At 42.3% G+C, this 11,938-nt stretch overlaps 1 protein-coding gene across 6 annotated transcripts in view; it reads left to right on the forward strand.

Moving 5' to 3' along the window:
- The window catches only part of LOC121928029 (activity dependent neuroprotector homeobox), a 58,905-nt gene that overhangs the window by 34,106 nt on the left and 12,861 nt on the right, over positions 1–11,938 (forward strand). For 3 of the 6 annotated variants that reach the window (XM_042462213.1, XM_042462215.1, XM_042462216.1), the window contains exons 1-2: positions 2,620–3,083; positions 3,723–4,084. The exons of 2 other annotated variants lie outside the window; for them this stretch is intronic. The gene's annotated coding sequence lies outside the window, so the exon portion shown is untranslated. Of the gene's footprint in view, positions 1–2,619; positions 3,084–3,139; positions 4,085–11,938 lie in introns of those variants that run through there. One more of the 6 variants, XM_042462214.1, reaches the window with a different exon arrangement.

Genomic DNA, 11,938 nt, shown 5'->3' on the forward strand with positions numbered 1-11,938 from the left:
TTTCTGAGGCTTCTATAGACAATTGCCCCACCATGCCCCTCGCGCAAGACGCCAAAGGCCCCAGCGGCAATCGGTGGCAGGACTGGGCTGGGGCCGGTCCCAAGGCCTCGCCGGGCCGCAGGTTGCCTACCCCTGGCCTACGCTATTGCCAACCGTAATTTCTATATTTGGTGAACATAAGACATATCCGGTTTAAAAAAACAACAACACCATGATGTTTGGCCAGGTACTTTGACTAAAATAAAAATACAAGGGAGTATCATAACGTTTTAATTATCACCTTTAAAAAAATTGACAGAAAGTTTGTTTTGATTTGTAGTTGTTAGCTTTTCTCTATGTAGTCACCATCCAGATTTACACATTTTTCCCAGTGTTTCTTAACCATCAGGATATCGTTATTGTAGAAGTCTGCAGATCACACCTTAAACCAGGGGTAGGCAACCTTTTTGAGCCGGGGGCCGGGTTGCTGTCCCTCAGATAACGGGGGCTGAAGCCGGGGGGTGAAGCTTCCACCCTCTGGGGGCGGTGCCGCACACCAGGGGGCGGAGCTTCCACCCTCCGGGGCAGGCCAGCGCTGGAGGCCTCGCCCTCTTTCCTGGCCCCTAACAGGCCCCAGACCCCATCAGAGGCCAGGAAAGAGCCGGCAGGGGCCACCAGCGCTGGAGGCCTCCCCCTCTTTGCCGGCTCCTGACGGGGCCCCAGACCCCATCAGATACTGGCAAAAAAATTGGCGGGGGCCGCCAGCGCTGTAGGCCTCCCCTCTTTCCCAGCTCCGTGCGCTCCTTCTCGGCCTCCGCGGAGGCTGCCCTCCACAGAGGCCGAGAGGGAAGCTGGAGGCCGCGGGGAGGCGGGGAAGGTGGCGCAGCCACACGCAGGAGGCACCGCCTCCACCTTCGCCTCCTCCGGGCCAGACCTCTCTGCCCTCCTCTTCCTCCAGCCATGCGCGGTAGAGGAGGAGGATGGCAGTGAGGCGCCCGGAGCGGCACCCAAGCTGCGGCGGGGGCAGCGATCGGCCGCAGGACCGGTCTGGGGCCGGTCCCAAGGCCTTGCCGGGCCACATCCGGCCCACAGGCCGTAGGTTGCCGAACCCTGCCTTAAACCATTCTTCCCCTTCATGAATGAATTCATTTGTGTTGCCAAATCAGCGACCCTGCAACACATTTTTCATTTCTAGGATCAAGAAAAAGTCAGTGGGGTATGAGGTTGGGAGAATAAGGTGGATGCTTCAAAATCTCAAAGCCACATGCCCTTGCTTTGCTTATAACTGCAACTTCAGATGAGTGAGCTGGTGCATTGTCAGCTACGAGATGAATGTCTCTGGAGAATGTTCATTTGTGACGCTTCTTTTTCAGAGCATCTCACAACTTGTCCAGAAGATTGCTGTAGTATGTCCCAGTGATGGTTTGTCCCTTTGCAAGGTGTGAGAATGACTCCACGACACGAGGAACGACTTAGGGAAAAGAGAAGGTTAAGAGGTGATATGATAGCCCTGTTTAAATACTTAAAGGGATGTCGTATTGAGGAGCGAGCAAGCTTGTTTTCTGCTGCTTCAGAGACTAGGACAAACTCCCTCGGAGTGTAGTGGAGTCTCTTTCCTTAGAGGTCTTTAAACAGAGGCTGGATGGACAGGGAGTTGGACTGGATGGCTCTGGTGGTCTCTTCCAACTCTATGATTCTATGACAGTCCCAAAAAATGGAGAGCATGACATTCCGTGCTGACATTTACACCTTTGTCTTTTTGGGGCCGGACGGGAATTGGCATGTTTGCACTCCATGCTCATGGTTTTGGTTTCTGGATCATACTGATATATTCATGATTCATCCATGGTTACCAGATGACCAAAAAAACATCTTCATCCTGTTCCAACTTCGTCAACATCTGTCTTGAAAGGTCATGACATGTTTCTTTCTGGAAAGGGGTTAGCAAACATGGAACCCAGTGTGTAACCTTAGACATGTGCAGTTTGTCATGAATAATTTTCCACACACTACCATAACAGACCAGTTTCATTCATGATCATTTGGCTGGTTGATCATCTGTCTTCCAGGATTAAACATTCCACTTTCTTCACTGTGGCCACATCATCCATCAGTGATGGTCTTCCAGGTCTTGGCTCGTCTGCAAGGGACTTGTGATCAGTTTGGAAATTCCTCCCCCCCCCCTCCTCACAATAAACTACCATCATTTATCTCATCATGAATTTGCCGAGCACTATTAGCCTTCATATGTAGGAACTTTATCACACTGGGAGCCTGTCTTCTCCATTTACATTTGAGTCACTTCTGGCACAACCTGTAACAAAAATAAAGGACATAATGAGCTGATTTTCTCAACATCATGCACTTAGGGATCAATGATGACACTGACAAAATTTCATCAATATACCATAATAACTTCCGGGGTGATAATTATTACAGTGGGCCCTTGTTATCTGCTGGGGTTTGGTTCCACAAAATCCATGGATGCTCAAGTCCCATTAAATATAATGGGAAAAATGGTGTCTCTAATATAAAATGGAAAATCAAGGTTTGCTATTTGGATTTTTTTTTTTAATATTTTCAAGCCGTGGATACTTGAATCGTGGATAAAAAATATGTGAATAAAGAGGGCCGACTGTACTTTACAATACCCCCTCGTAATTAATTACATTGGTCTTTAGGAAGCACTGGGAAAGAAATAGTTTTTGTTCAGGGACTATTGTTTATATGTGTAAGCCATATGCATTCTTTTTAAAATTCTAAGGTTTTACTGAATGTAATACCTGTTTGCATTTTTTAAAAATTTCTTCAGCCTTTTTTTGAAAGATGACAAACTGATCTATTCTGTATATGTCTGATTAGTTTATCCTGGCTATAATGGATCTTAACACCTAGCCTTTTTCTTATAGCTTTTGATAACAGCCACCTTTTGTTGGATGTCCATTCAAAATGTAATATATAATTTTTTGATAGCAGAAATGTCATTCTGATTCATCACTTCAGGCATTAATCAGAAGTCATATAATACAGGAACTATAGCAGAAGAGGAACTTGCAGAAATAGTAAAGCTCCATGAACTCATTGTCTTCAGCAGCTACAAAGGGGTATGTGTATAGTTAAATATCTGCTCTAAAGAATGGTTCCTATGAAGATAGGATACTTGGCAGTACAGAGATGAGCAGTCTAGCATAAGAAATGATTATATTTTATATGCAAAAGAAAATTATAGGCCAAATTTACTGGGTATATAATGCTTGAATGAAAGCCTTGTGTATTTTGCATGTAGTCAAATTACGAATTAATTTCTGTTCATACAGTTCCATATGTAATCTGGCTGTTCACCAGAACAAAGTTCCACCTAGCATAGCTCATTGTCTCCGACATTCTGTTTACCTGAGTTTTCAGTCTTTGAGATACTGAAAGTCATAAGTTTACTCCACATCATGTTTTTCCATCTTAGTAATGTGGCTGTTAGTTAACTTCCTTCTCTTGCCTGCATCACAAGCATTAAGATATTACTGGCCCAGATAAAGTTGACACTGTTTTCTCCAACTCTGAGGAAATGGAAACTACAGTACTTAAAACTGATCAGTAGAATGAAGCACTCACTAAACTCCAGTGCATGCTACTGAGAATGTCTCACCATCTTGGGGACATCAATGTGTCATCTTTATTTCTTACTGACACTATGAAACTAGCCAATGTTTTTTGCAGCATTTAATTTTCTTTTTCTTTTATTGTAGTTTCAATGTGTTTGTAAACTACAGAAGTCATCAGGGACATTTAAATTCCAGGCACAATTTAAAGTCTTGGTCATGACCTATAAAGCCCTGTGTGGTTTAGATCCAGATTATACGAAACCTGCCAGAATCTTTAAGATCTACAAGGGAGGGCTTTCTTAATGTCCCACCACCATCGCCACCACTTATTTGGTGAGGACACAGAAGAGACCCAGCCTTCTCTGTGGATCCTCCCACCCTCTGGACCTCGCTTCTCAGGAAGGCTAGGCTGGCCCCTTCCCTGCTCTCCTTTTGCCAGAAGACAAAGGCCTTTGTTGAAGCAGGCTACTAATATGTTCACTTGCAGGGAGTCTTCTCATATTGAGGTGGGGGCTTTATTTATTATTATTTTTAAACATTTGCTTTTAAAATAATTTTCTATTGTTTTAAATGTGTTTGTTTGTTTGTTTGTTTGTTTGTATTGTTGGGTTTTGGTGACCTGCCTCAAGTCCCATTCTGGGAGAAAGGGAGCATATAAATAAATGTTATCACACATCAGAAATAATTGTTTGGTGTGCAGTATGTTTACTACGTTACATTTATAGAGGAAAGCCGGTATAAGACACAGAAGATATTTGTATTTTATGGGAATTTGCTGCTTCAGAAGTGACAGCTTTGGGGGAAAATCTTGGGTAGTTGGATTACCTAAACATTTGATGGGAGGTCTAGGGAATTTCAAATATTTTTCAAAACATCAGCACTTCAGTTTTGCAGGACAGATTCCAAAGCAGAACTAAATCCTAGACAGGATTGGGATAGGAAGAATGCCATAGAAACAATTAAGCTGTTAAATACAAAAATCTACCAGAACACAACACATTTTACTGCTGTGTGTCTAGAAGCTCACATTTTCAGAATTCTTCTCTGGGTAAGTGGCTATTGTGCTTCAGATCTATGCAGAGTTCTAGGCTGTGTTGTTCAGTGTGAAGTTTCACTCCGAATGTGTTTTTTTGTCCTATTCAGACATGGTCTTTGCAGAGCTCTGTTTTTTATGGAGATGCCATTAACACTGATTAACTGATAAACTGCATTACTGCTGTTTATTGTTAGCTGTAACACGGTTCTTAAAATTCCATCATAAGCACTGCATTTATTTAAGCTGTTGCTCTTGAGATCAGGCAACACATTATTTTCAGGCAACACATTATTTTTTTACCACAAAATATATGATTGGGTGAGAGTCAGCATGGTGTGTTGATTTGAACATCTGATTACACTCAAGGAGGCCAGGGTTTGATCCCCACTTGGCCATGGAAACCCACTGGATGACCTTGGGCAAGTAACACTCAATCCCGTTAAATCCCATAATAATAATAATAATAATAATAATAATAATAATAATAATAATAATAATAATAATAATTTATTTATTTATATCCCACCTCTCCCTATGGATCGACGCAGCTTACAATACTTAATGATAGGTTCACCTTAGGCTTGCCATAAATCGGCTTGAAGACAGAGAACAACAACAACAATCATACAGAGAACATTTCTTGAATAGATTGATTGCTTTGACAATATCCTAATTAGAAACAATTCATATGTCTTCTTCAGGCATATTACTGTAGATTTCTCAATTGCTGTTACATGTTATAGGACTAAATATTTCATAGTCTGTTTGGACCAGTGTAGGTTAGAAACCTAATCAGCTTCAGAATTTTGGTTTCTGTTGCAGTATAACAAGAAATATTTGGTTTTGTACTTTCTAAAATCGTGTTTGCTTTCTATTTATTTTGTGCATAGAATAAAGTATTTGATATTTTGACAATACTGTACTCACTAAGAATACTATTTTGTTATTCCTATATATCAGGACTGATTCACTCCCTTATTTTTTTTAAAAAAAGAATTATTTCATTGTATATAACTGACTAAAGAATGTAGAAGAAAAATAAACTGAAAAAATATTAAGAAAAATGTTTGTAAATCATCCTGTTTTAAAAATAAAAAAAATACAAAAGGAGTTAGTTCTCTGACCATTTTGAGCATCAGGAAAATACTTTTACTAATAAGATTGCTCTAAAAAAAACATTAGATAGAACCAGAGGTTCAGAAAGCAAGTTGATCACTGGAACTAGCTGTTGACAAGCAAACAGTGCACTCTACTGAGTTGTTTGGGAAGAGAGCATCTTAATAGCTGTTAAGACAAGGAAACATGTATTCTGCTTAGCAAACCATTGTTATTTGAGGCAACCTGCTTTCAGATGAAGAACTACTTACACATTTGAATCACACTAATTCTGTAAGTGCAGTATGGGAGGGCTTACTATTTATAACAGGCATAAAATATTTCCAGTTTGTCTCTTTGACCCACAGCCATAGTATAAAATTAAAGGTCAATATTTGAGAGTGTCTTATTCATAACGTCACACAGGCAAATATACACTTGGCAGAGAGCTTTTCATATATATCCACTGACTAATCTGAGGTTTTTAAATAATAGAATTTTATGGAGAGAGAATAGTTCATGGAGGATTATGTAGAAATGTGACCAATTAGTAAGGATTAGCAGTGTGTTACAATAGCGCAGTACAGTGGTGTCATGCATTCTATCTTTCTGAACTTCAATTCCTGTCATAGGAAGACTTTGAAGATCCAAATTTTCTTGAGTAAGATTTGTGCTTCATTTGTAATTGTGAGCAGATAATGGTTGTGGATGGGGAGCACAGTTTCCATGCAAACATACATTGCACAATCCTGGGTACTAGGCATATATACTTCCTCCTTGATCTTCTAGCTGCTCTCATAACAGTTAACTGACCAAATATCTGTCATTTACATTTATCTCTACTGATAAAATATCTCTACATTTCCTTAAACAGGCATACAGTAACTCAATTAACAAAACCTCTGACAAAGAAGTCTTTTTTATACACTTGTTTCATTTTTCTTCCTTGTCCTCCCTGTGGGTCGGGATCCCTTTGGGGGTCACAAGACCCTTTCACAGGCGTCGCCTAGGACCATTGGACTCTAGACTCTAGAGCTTGTTCTTGACCACATCCTCTACGCTTTCCCTGGAAGGCCCCCCATTTTGTGCTGCCTTAGGTGTTCGTCCTCCTTTGAGGCGAGCAGGGCCTCTCCTCCTCCTCCTACCTCTCTTGCTGTGAGGCGCCCCTGTCTCCGTGGGGCAGCAGAGGCTTCTCCTTCCCAGCAGTGGGGCAGTATGTGTGTGTTGGGGGGGAGCCTAGAGCCGCCTCTCCAGAAGCCTCTCGACTACGAGGGAGGCATGAGGGGCTCTTCAGGGCCGTGAGGAGAGGAGGCAGAGGTGGCGGCATTGCCTGGGAGCAGAGCCTCTTACTGGCCGTTTGGCTCTTTGGTGGAAGGGAGGAGGCTGCGATGATGAGGAAAAGCAGGGGCTCCTCCGGATGGTCCTGACCACTTCCCTTGGCTGGCTCCCTCCTCATCCTCCTCTACTTTCAGAGCAGCCTCAGCCCAGACGAGTTATTCATTCACACTCTCTCTTTCTCTCTCTCACACACATACACACACACTGCACTTTGAGACAGCTTTAACTGCCTTGGGTCAATGCTCTGGAACTCTGGTGTCTGTTAGGCATTTAGCCTTCTCTGCCAGAGAGCTCTGGTACCACGATAAAGTACAATTCCCAGGATTCCATAACACTGAGCCCTGGCAATCAAAGCAGTCTTGAACTGGACCATTTCTGCAGTGTGTTTTGGACACAGACATTATCCTTTTGTGAGTGAACTAATGAATCCAGTCCCTCGCTTTTATATCTTTCTCACACACTGCTGGAATAACAACCCACTTTGAAACCGCTTTAACTCAATGCTAGGAATCCTGGGAACACTAGTGTTTGGAAGACTTTGAGACTTCTCTGCCAGAGATGGCTCTGAGACCACAATAGACTACAATTCCCAGTATTCCCCAGCACTGAGCAGTCTCCAACTGGATTGTTTCTGCAGTGTGGATGTAACTGATGATGAATTCTGGGCACTGCAGTTCAACTACATTTGGAAGGTTATGTGATTCCCTGTCAGAGATGGCTCTGGGGCCACAGTGTACTATAATTCCCAGCATTCCCCGGCACTGAGCCAGGGGAGTTAAATCACTCTCAAGCTGGATTATTTAATGCAATGTATTTTGGATGATACACAAGGTAACCAGACATTCTTCTCCTTTTCCAGGACATGTCCTCCATTTCAACCTTCTTTCAAAATGTCCTCCATTTGGAGCATGGCTAAAAAGCATGAGCTTATAATTACATAATTGTTTTTAGCTTTTATTTTTGGACATGTCTTACATTTTTTGCTTGATTGCCCTACATTTTGTGGTGCCTAGTTGTCCTGCATTTTGTGGTGAGGGCATTGGTCACCTTGGTCAGAGAGCTTTAGCTTACAGTTGTAAACAGCTTAGTCACTGCTTAGGCGGTATGAAGCGGTATATAAATGAAGCTTGTTTTGTTTTGTTTAACTGCCATTCTGCTGTGGTGCTGGAACAAACCATCATTCCCAGAATTCCACAGCATTCAGCCTGGGGAGTTAATGTGGTTTCAAACTGGATTATTTCTCCAGTGTAGATGCAGCCCAAGTGAAAGCAGTGCCAAACTGCTTTAATTCTGCAGTGTGGCAGCAGTCTTAAGTGTGCCTAATGCAGTTCTTAACATTGTGCACCTCTTGCATACCGAGACTCACAAGACTTTTTTGTTTAACAACTTGTACCCACTAACTCCATTTCATGTCTCCTTTATTTAGTGGGGTGGAACACAGACAAAACAAAGTAAAATTTAATTAATTGATTGATTAATATCCCACCTTTCTCCCAGTACAGAAACCATGGCAACATACAACTTCAAAAACACGATACAATTCTTTAAAATCCTCTTAATACAAAAATTAAAGAGGTCTATCATATATTGTAGTGTAGTGGTTTGAGTGTTGGACTAGGACTCTGGGAGATCAGAGTTGGAAAACGCCACTCAACCATGTGAACCCACTTGGTGACCTTGGGCAAATCACACTCTCAGCCTCAGAAGAGGACAATGCCAAACCTCCTGTTGGCAAATCGTCGCAAGAAAATCCTGTAATAGGTTGTCCTTGGGGTCTGCCATATATCAGAAATGATTTGAAGGCACAGAACCACAAAGTGGAACAGGACTGGATCCAGAAGGTTCTGGAAGGCTGTGAGAAGACTAAGCCCATCGGAAAACACACATTTCCGATGGTCTTAGGAACCAAGACACCACTCCAATATGGTTGGGGGTCATCGCAACATGAGGAACTGTATTAAAGGGTTACAGCATTAGGAAGGTTGGGAACAACTGCTCTAGCTGGACAATTTTTAGCAACATCACATTGGTTGGACAGTGAAGGACAGTTGGAGAAACACAAACTTTGTGAATCAGGTTGTTGCGGTGTGTCTGCAGTAAAAAATGCCATAAAGTTTGATTTGGGAAAGGATGGGATTCTGCTTCAATCAATCTTATTGTAGCTGAGTGTGCCTGCCTGCAACAGACAAAATAAATGGCAGCTGTTTCCAGAAATCCTTACAGAGCATGCATGAACAGCAAAACAAGAAGGGGAGAGCAAGCCTGAAACATGTTAAAACAGTATAGCTTTACCCACCAAAAATGGAAATCATTAGAAAAGTTGAGGCAAGTGAAAGAAAAAATCATTCATGGATGCATTTTGAAAGATGCCTTCAGGTGGTCTCTAGAACATTCAAAATGTTTTTGCTTACTTGTGCAAGGCTTGTCTGACCTGGTTGCTTCATTTTATATGTGTGTAGTATTCGGTTGAATAAAAAGCTTGCTGAAACATGTTCCACTCTTTTTCGTGAAGTAAAAATCTATTACTATCCTTTCCATGTTATTTCTGCCTCTGGTACCAAATTTTATGTTACAGCAGTAATGACCAGGAACATGCTTGGTTTGTTAATTGAAGTTATACCTGTAGTCGTATGCAAAAACGGGGAAAAAAGACCTATGTAACCTAAGATAGATAATACGTATTTTAATCATATCCTATCTGTTTGTGGAATGATATTTTTTTCAGTTTAAAGGAGTTGCAATATCTGTGAACTACAGATGCTGCCAAAACATCAAGGACTGAATTAGGATTAAAAGGATGATTTGGTTGTACATATTGCCCGGATACTGATGCCAGCAATTGAAATTTTAATGTAAGGCTTTCAGTGGGCAATTTGAAAAGAGCCATTCTTGTTTGTAAAGTGGCATATGGGTTATGGGATTGGGATGAAAAATCCAGAGATGTGTGACCATTGTGGTAACTTTGTTCATTTTATGTTACACTACTGTATTAAGAATAATGTTTCAATAAACTTTAATGATTAAAACCTTGAATTTTAGCAAATAGCAGTCATTTTAAGTTTTGAAAAAAATTCCCTAGATGCTGCTTGGTTAGCTTTCTTTTTCTTTTCTTTTTTTCTGTACTTGTGTCATCCTTGAAGAGTTCTGTTGACTCCACTATTTGAGCTGGGGATGCTCATTAATTATGTTCCTCATTTCTCATTCAAAAGCCATAACGCCACTGCATTCTTACAGAATGGACTTGAACCATAAACTAGGGAAGTCACAGACAGCATCACAGAGCTAATGTAGCTTTTTGGGGAATGAAAGCATTGTGTGAACAACAGCCATCTTTTGTGAAAATGTAAATGCAAATCATGTTAAAGAAAAGGTTCGAAATCCATCACACATCATATGTGTGCCATTGCCCTCTGATACACATGACAAGCCACCAGCCTTCTTCCCATTTTGGCTGGGGAGTGTCCTGATAACATAAGAGCATTCTCTGTCACCTAACCAGCTTCAAAGTTAGGAGGTAGTTAACTTGGGCCTGTTACAAACGGGCAAAAAGTACATGCTCGGCACGTACTAGGGTTGCAGGGGGTCTGACTTCTTCTCCTGTTCCTTTATCTGTTGGAGTTCCCCAGGGCTCTGTTCTGGGTCCCCTTCTGTTTTCTCTCTACACACTGTCCTCAGGTAAACTCATTAGCTCTTTTGGTTTCTCCTACCATCTGTATGCCGATGACACCCAGCTGTATCTTTCTGCCCCTGACCTTTCTCCAAGGCTTGAACAGCAAGTCTCGTCTTGCCTTACAGCTGTCTCGCAGTGGATGCGCCATCGGCGTTTGAAGCTCAACATGTCCAAGACGGAGCTTCTTGTCTTTCCTCCTAAGCCCACCCTTCAACACTCCTTTTCTGTCTCTGTGGACAACATTTCCATTCAACCAGTCCAGCAAGCCCGCACCTTGGCTTTATCTTTGACTCTTCTCAGTCGTGTATCCCTCAGATCCAGACCACAGCCAAGGCTTGTAGATTCTTTTTGTACAATATTGCCAAAATCTGACCATATCTCTCCGCCTCTACTGCCATCATCCTGGTCCATGCCCTAGTGATCTCACGACTTGATTACTGTAATGTCCTCCTGGCTGGGCTTCCTTTTTCTCACCTCCGTCCTTTAATCTCTGTCCAGCATTCAGCTGCACGCATTATCACTTCCACCCACCGCTCTGACCACATCTCTCCTGTGTTGGCATCCCTTCACTGGCTCCCTCTCCCTTTCCGCATTCAGTATAAGCTCCTGCTGTCGACATTCAAAGCCCTCCATGGACTGGCCCCTCCTTACTTATCAGACCTTCTTTCTCCTCACCTTCCCACCAGGGCCCTCCGTTCTGGTAGTCAAGGGTTCCTGTCCCAGCCCAGGATTTCCTCTGCCCCATCCCGGATTTGCCCCTTTTCACTTGCTGCCCCTCACTCCTGGAACCTTCTTTCTCCACAAGCAAGAGCCATCACTTCTTTAACCAGCTTCAAAACAGAGTTGAAAACCATCCTATTCAGAGAAGCCTTCCCAGGCATCGCATAATTGTCGCTTACTATCTGATGTTCTGTTGTTGGCTGTTTATCGATCCATTTCCTGTATTGCTATGTACTGTATATGTATTATCCTACTTGTGAGTATGTATTTTCCCTGGATAATGATTAACCTTCCATTTTGAAGCCAAGCCCTCCCTTCAGTCCATCTGCCTTGGTCCAGGCCTCGGAGGTTAAGAGGAACTGCTGGACCTCTTACCTTTTCCCGTCACCACTCCCTTCTCCTTCTGTGTCATGTCTTTTTAGATTGTAAGCCTGAGGGCAGGGAACCGTCTAACTAAAAAGATTGCATGTACAGCGCTGTGTAAATTTACAGCGCTTCATA

This window comes from Sceloporus undulatus, chromosome 4 (genome assembly GCF_019175285.1).
Source record: "Sceloporus undulatus isolate JIND9_A2432 ecotype Alabama chromosome 4, SceUnd_v1.1, whole genome shotgun sequence".
NCBI lineage: Eukaryota > Metazoa > Chordata > Lepidosauria > Squamata > Phrynosomatidae > Sceloporus > Sceloporus undulatus.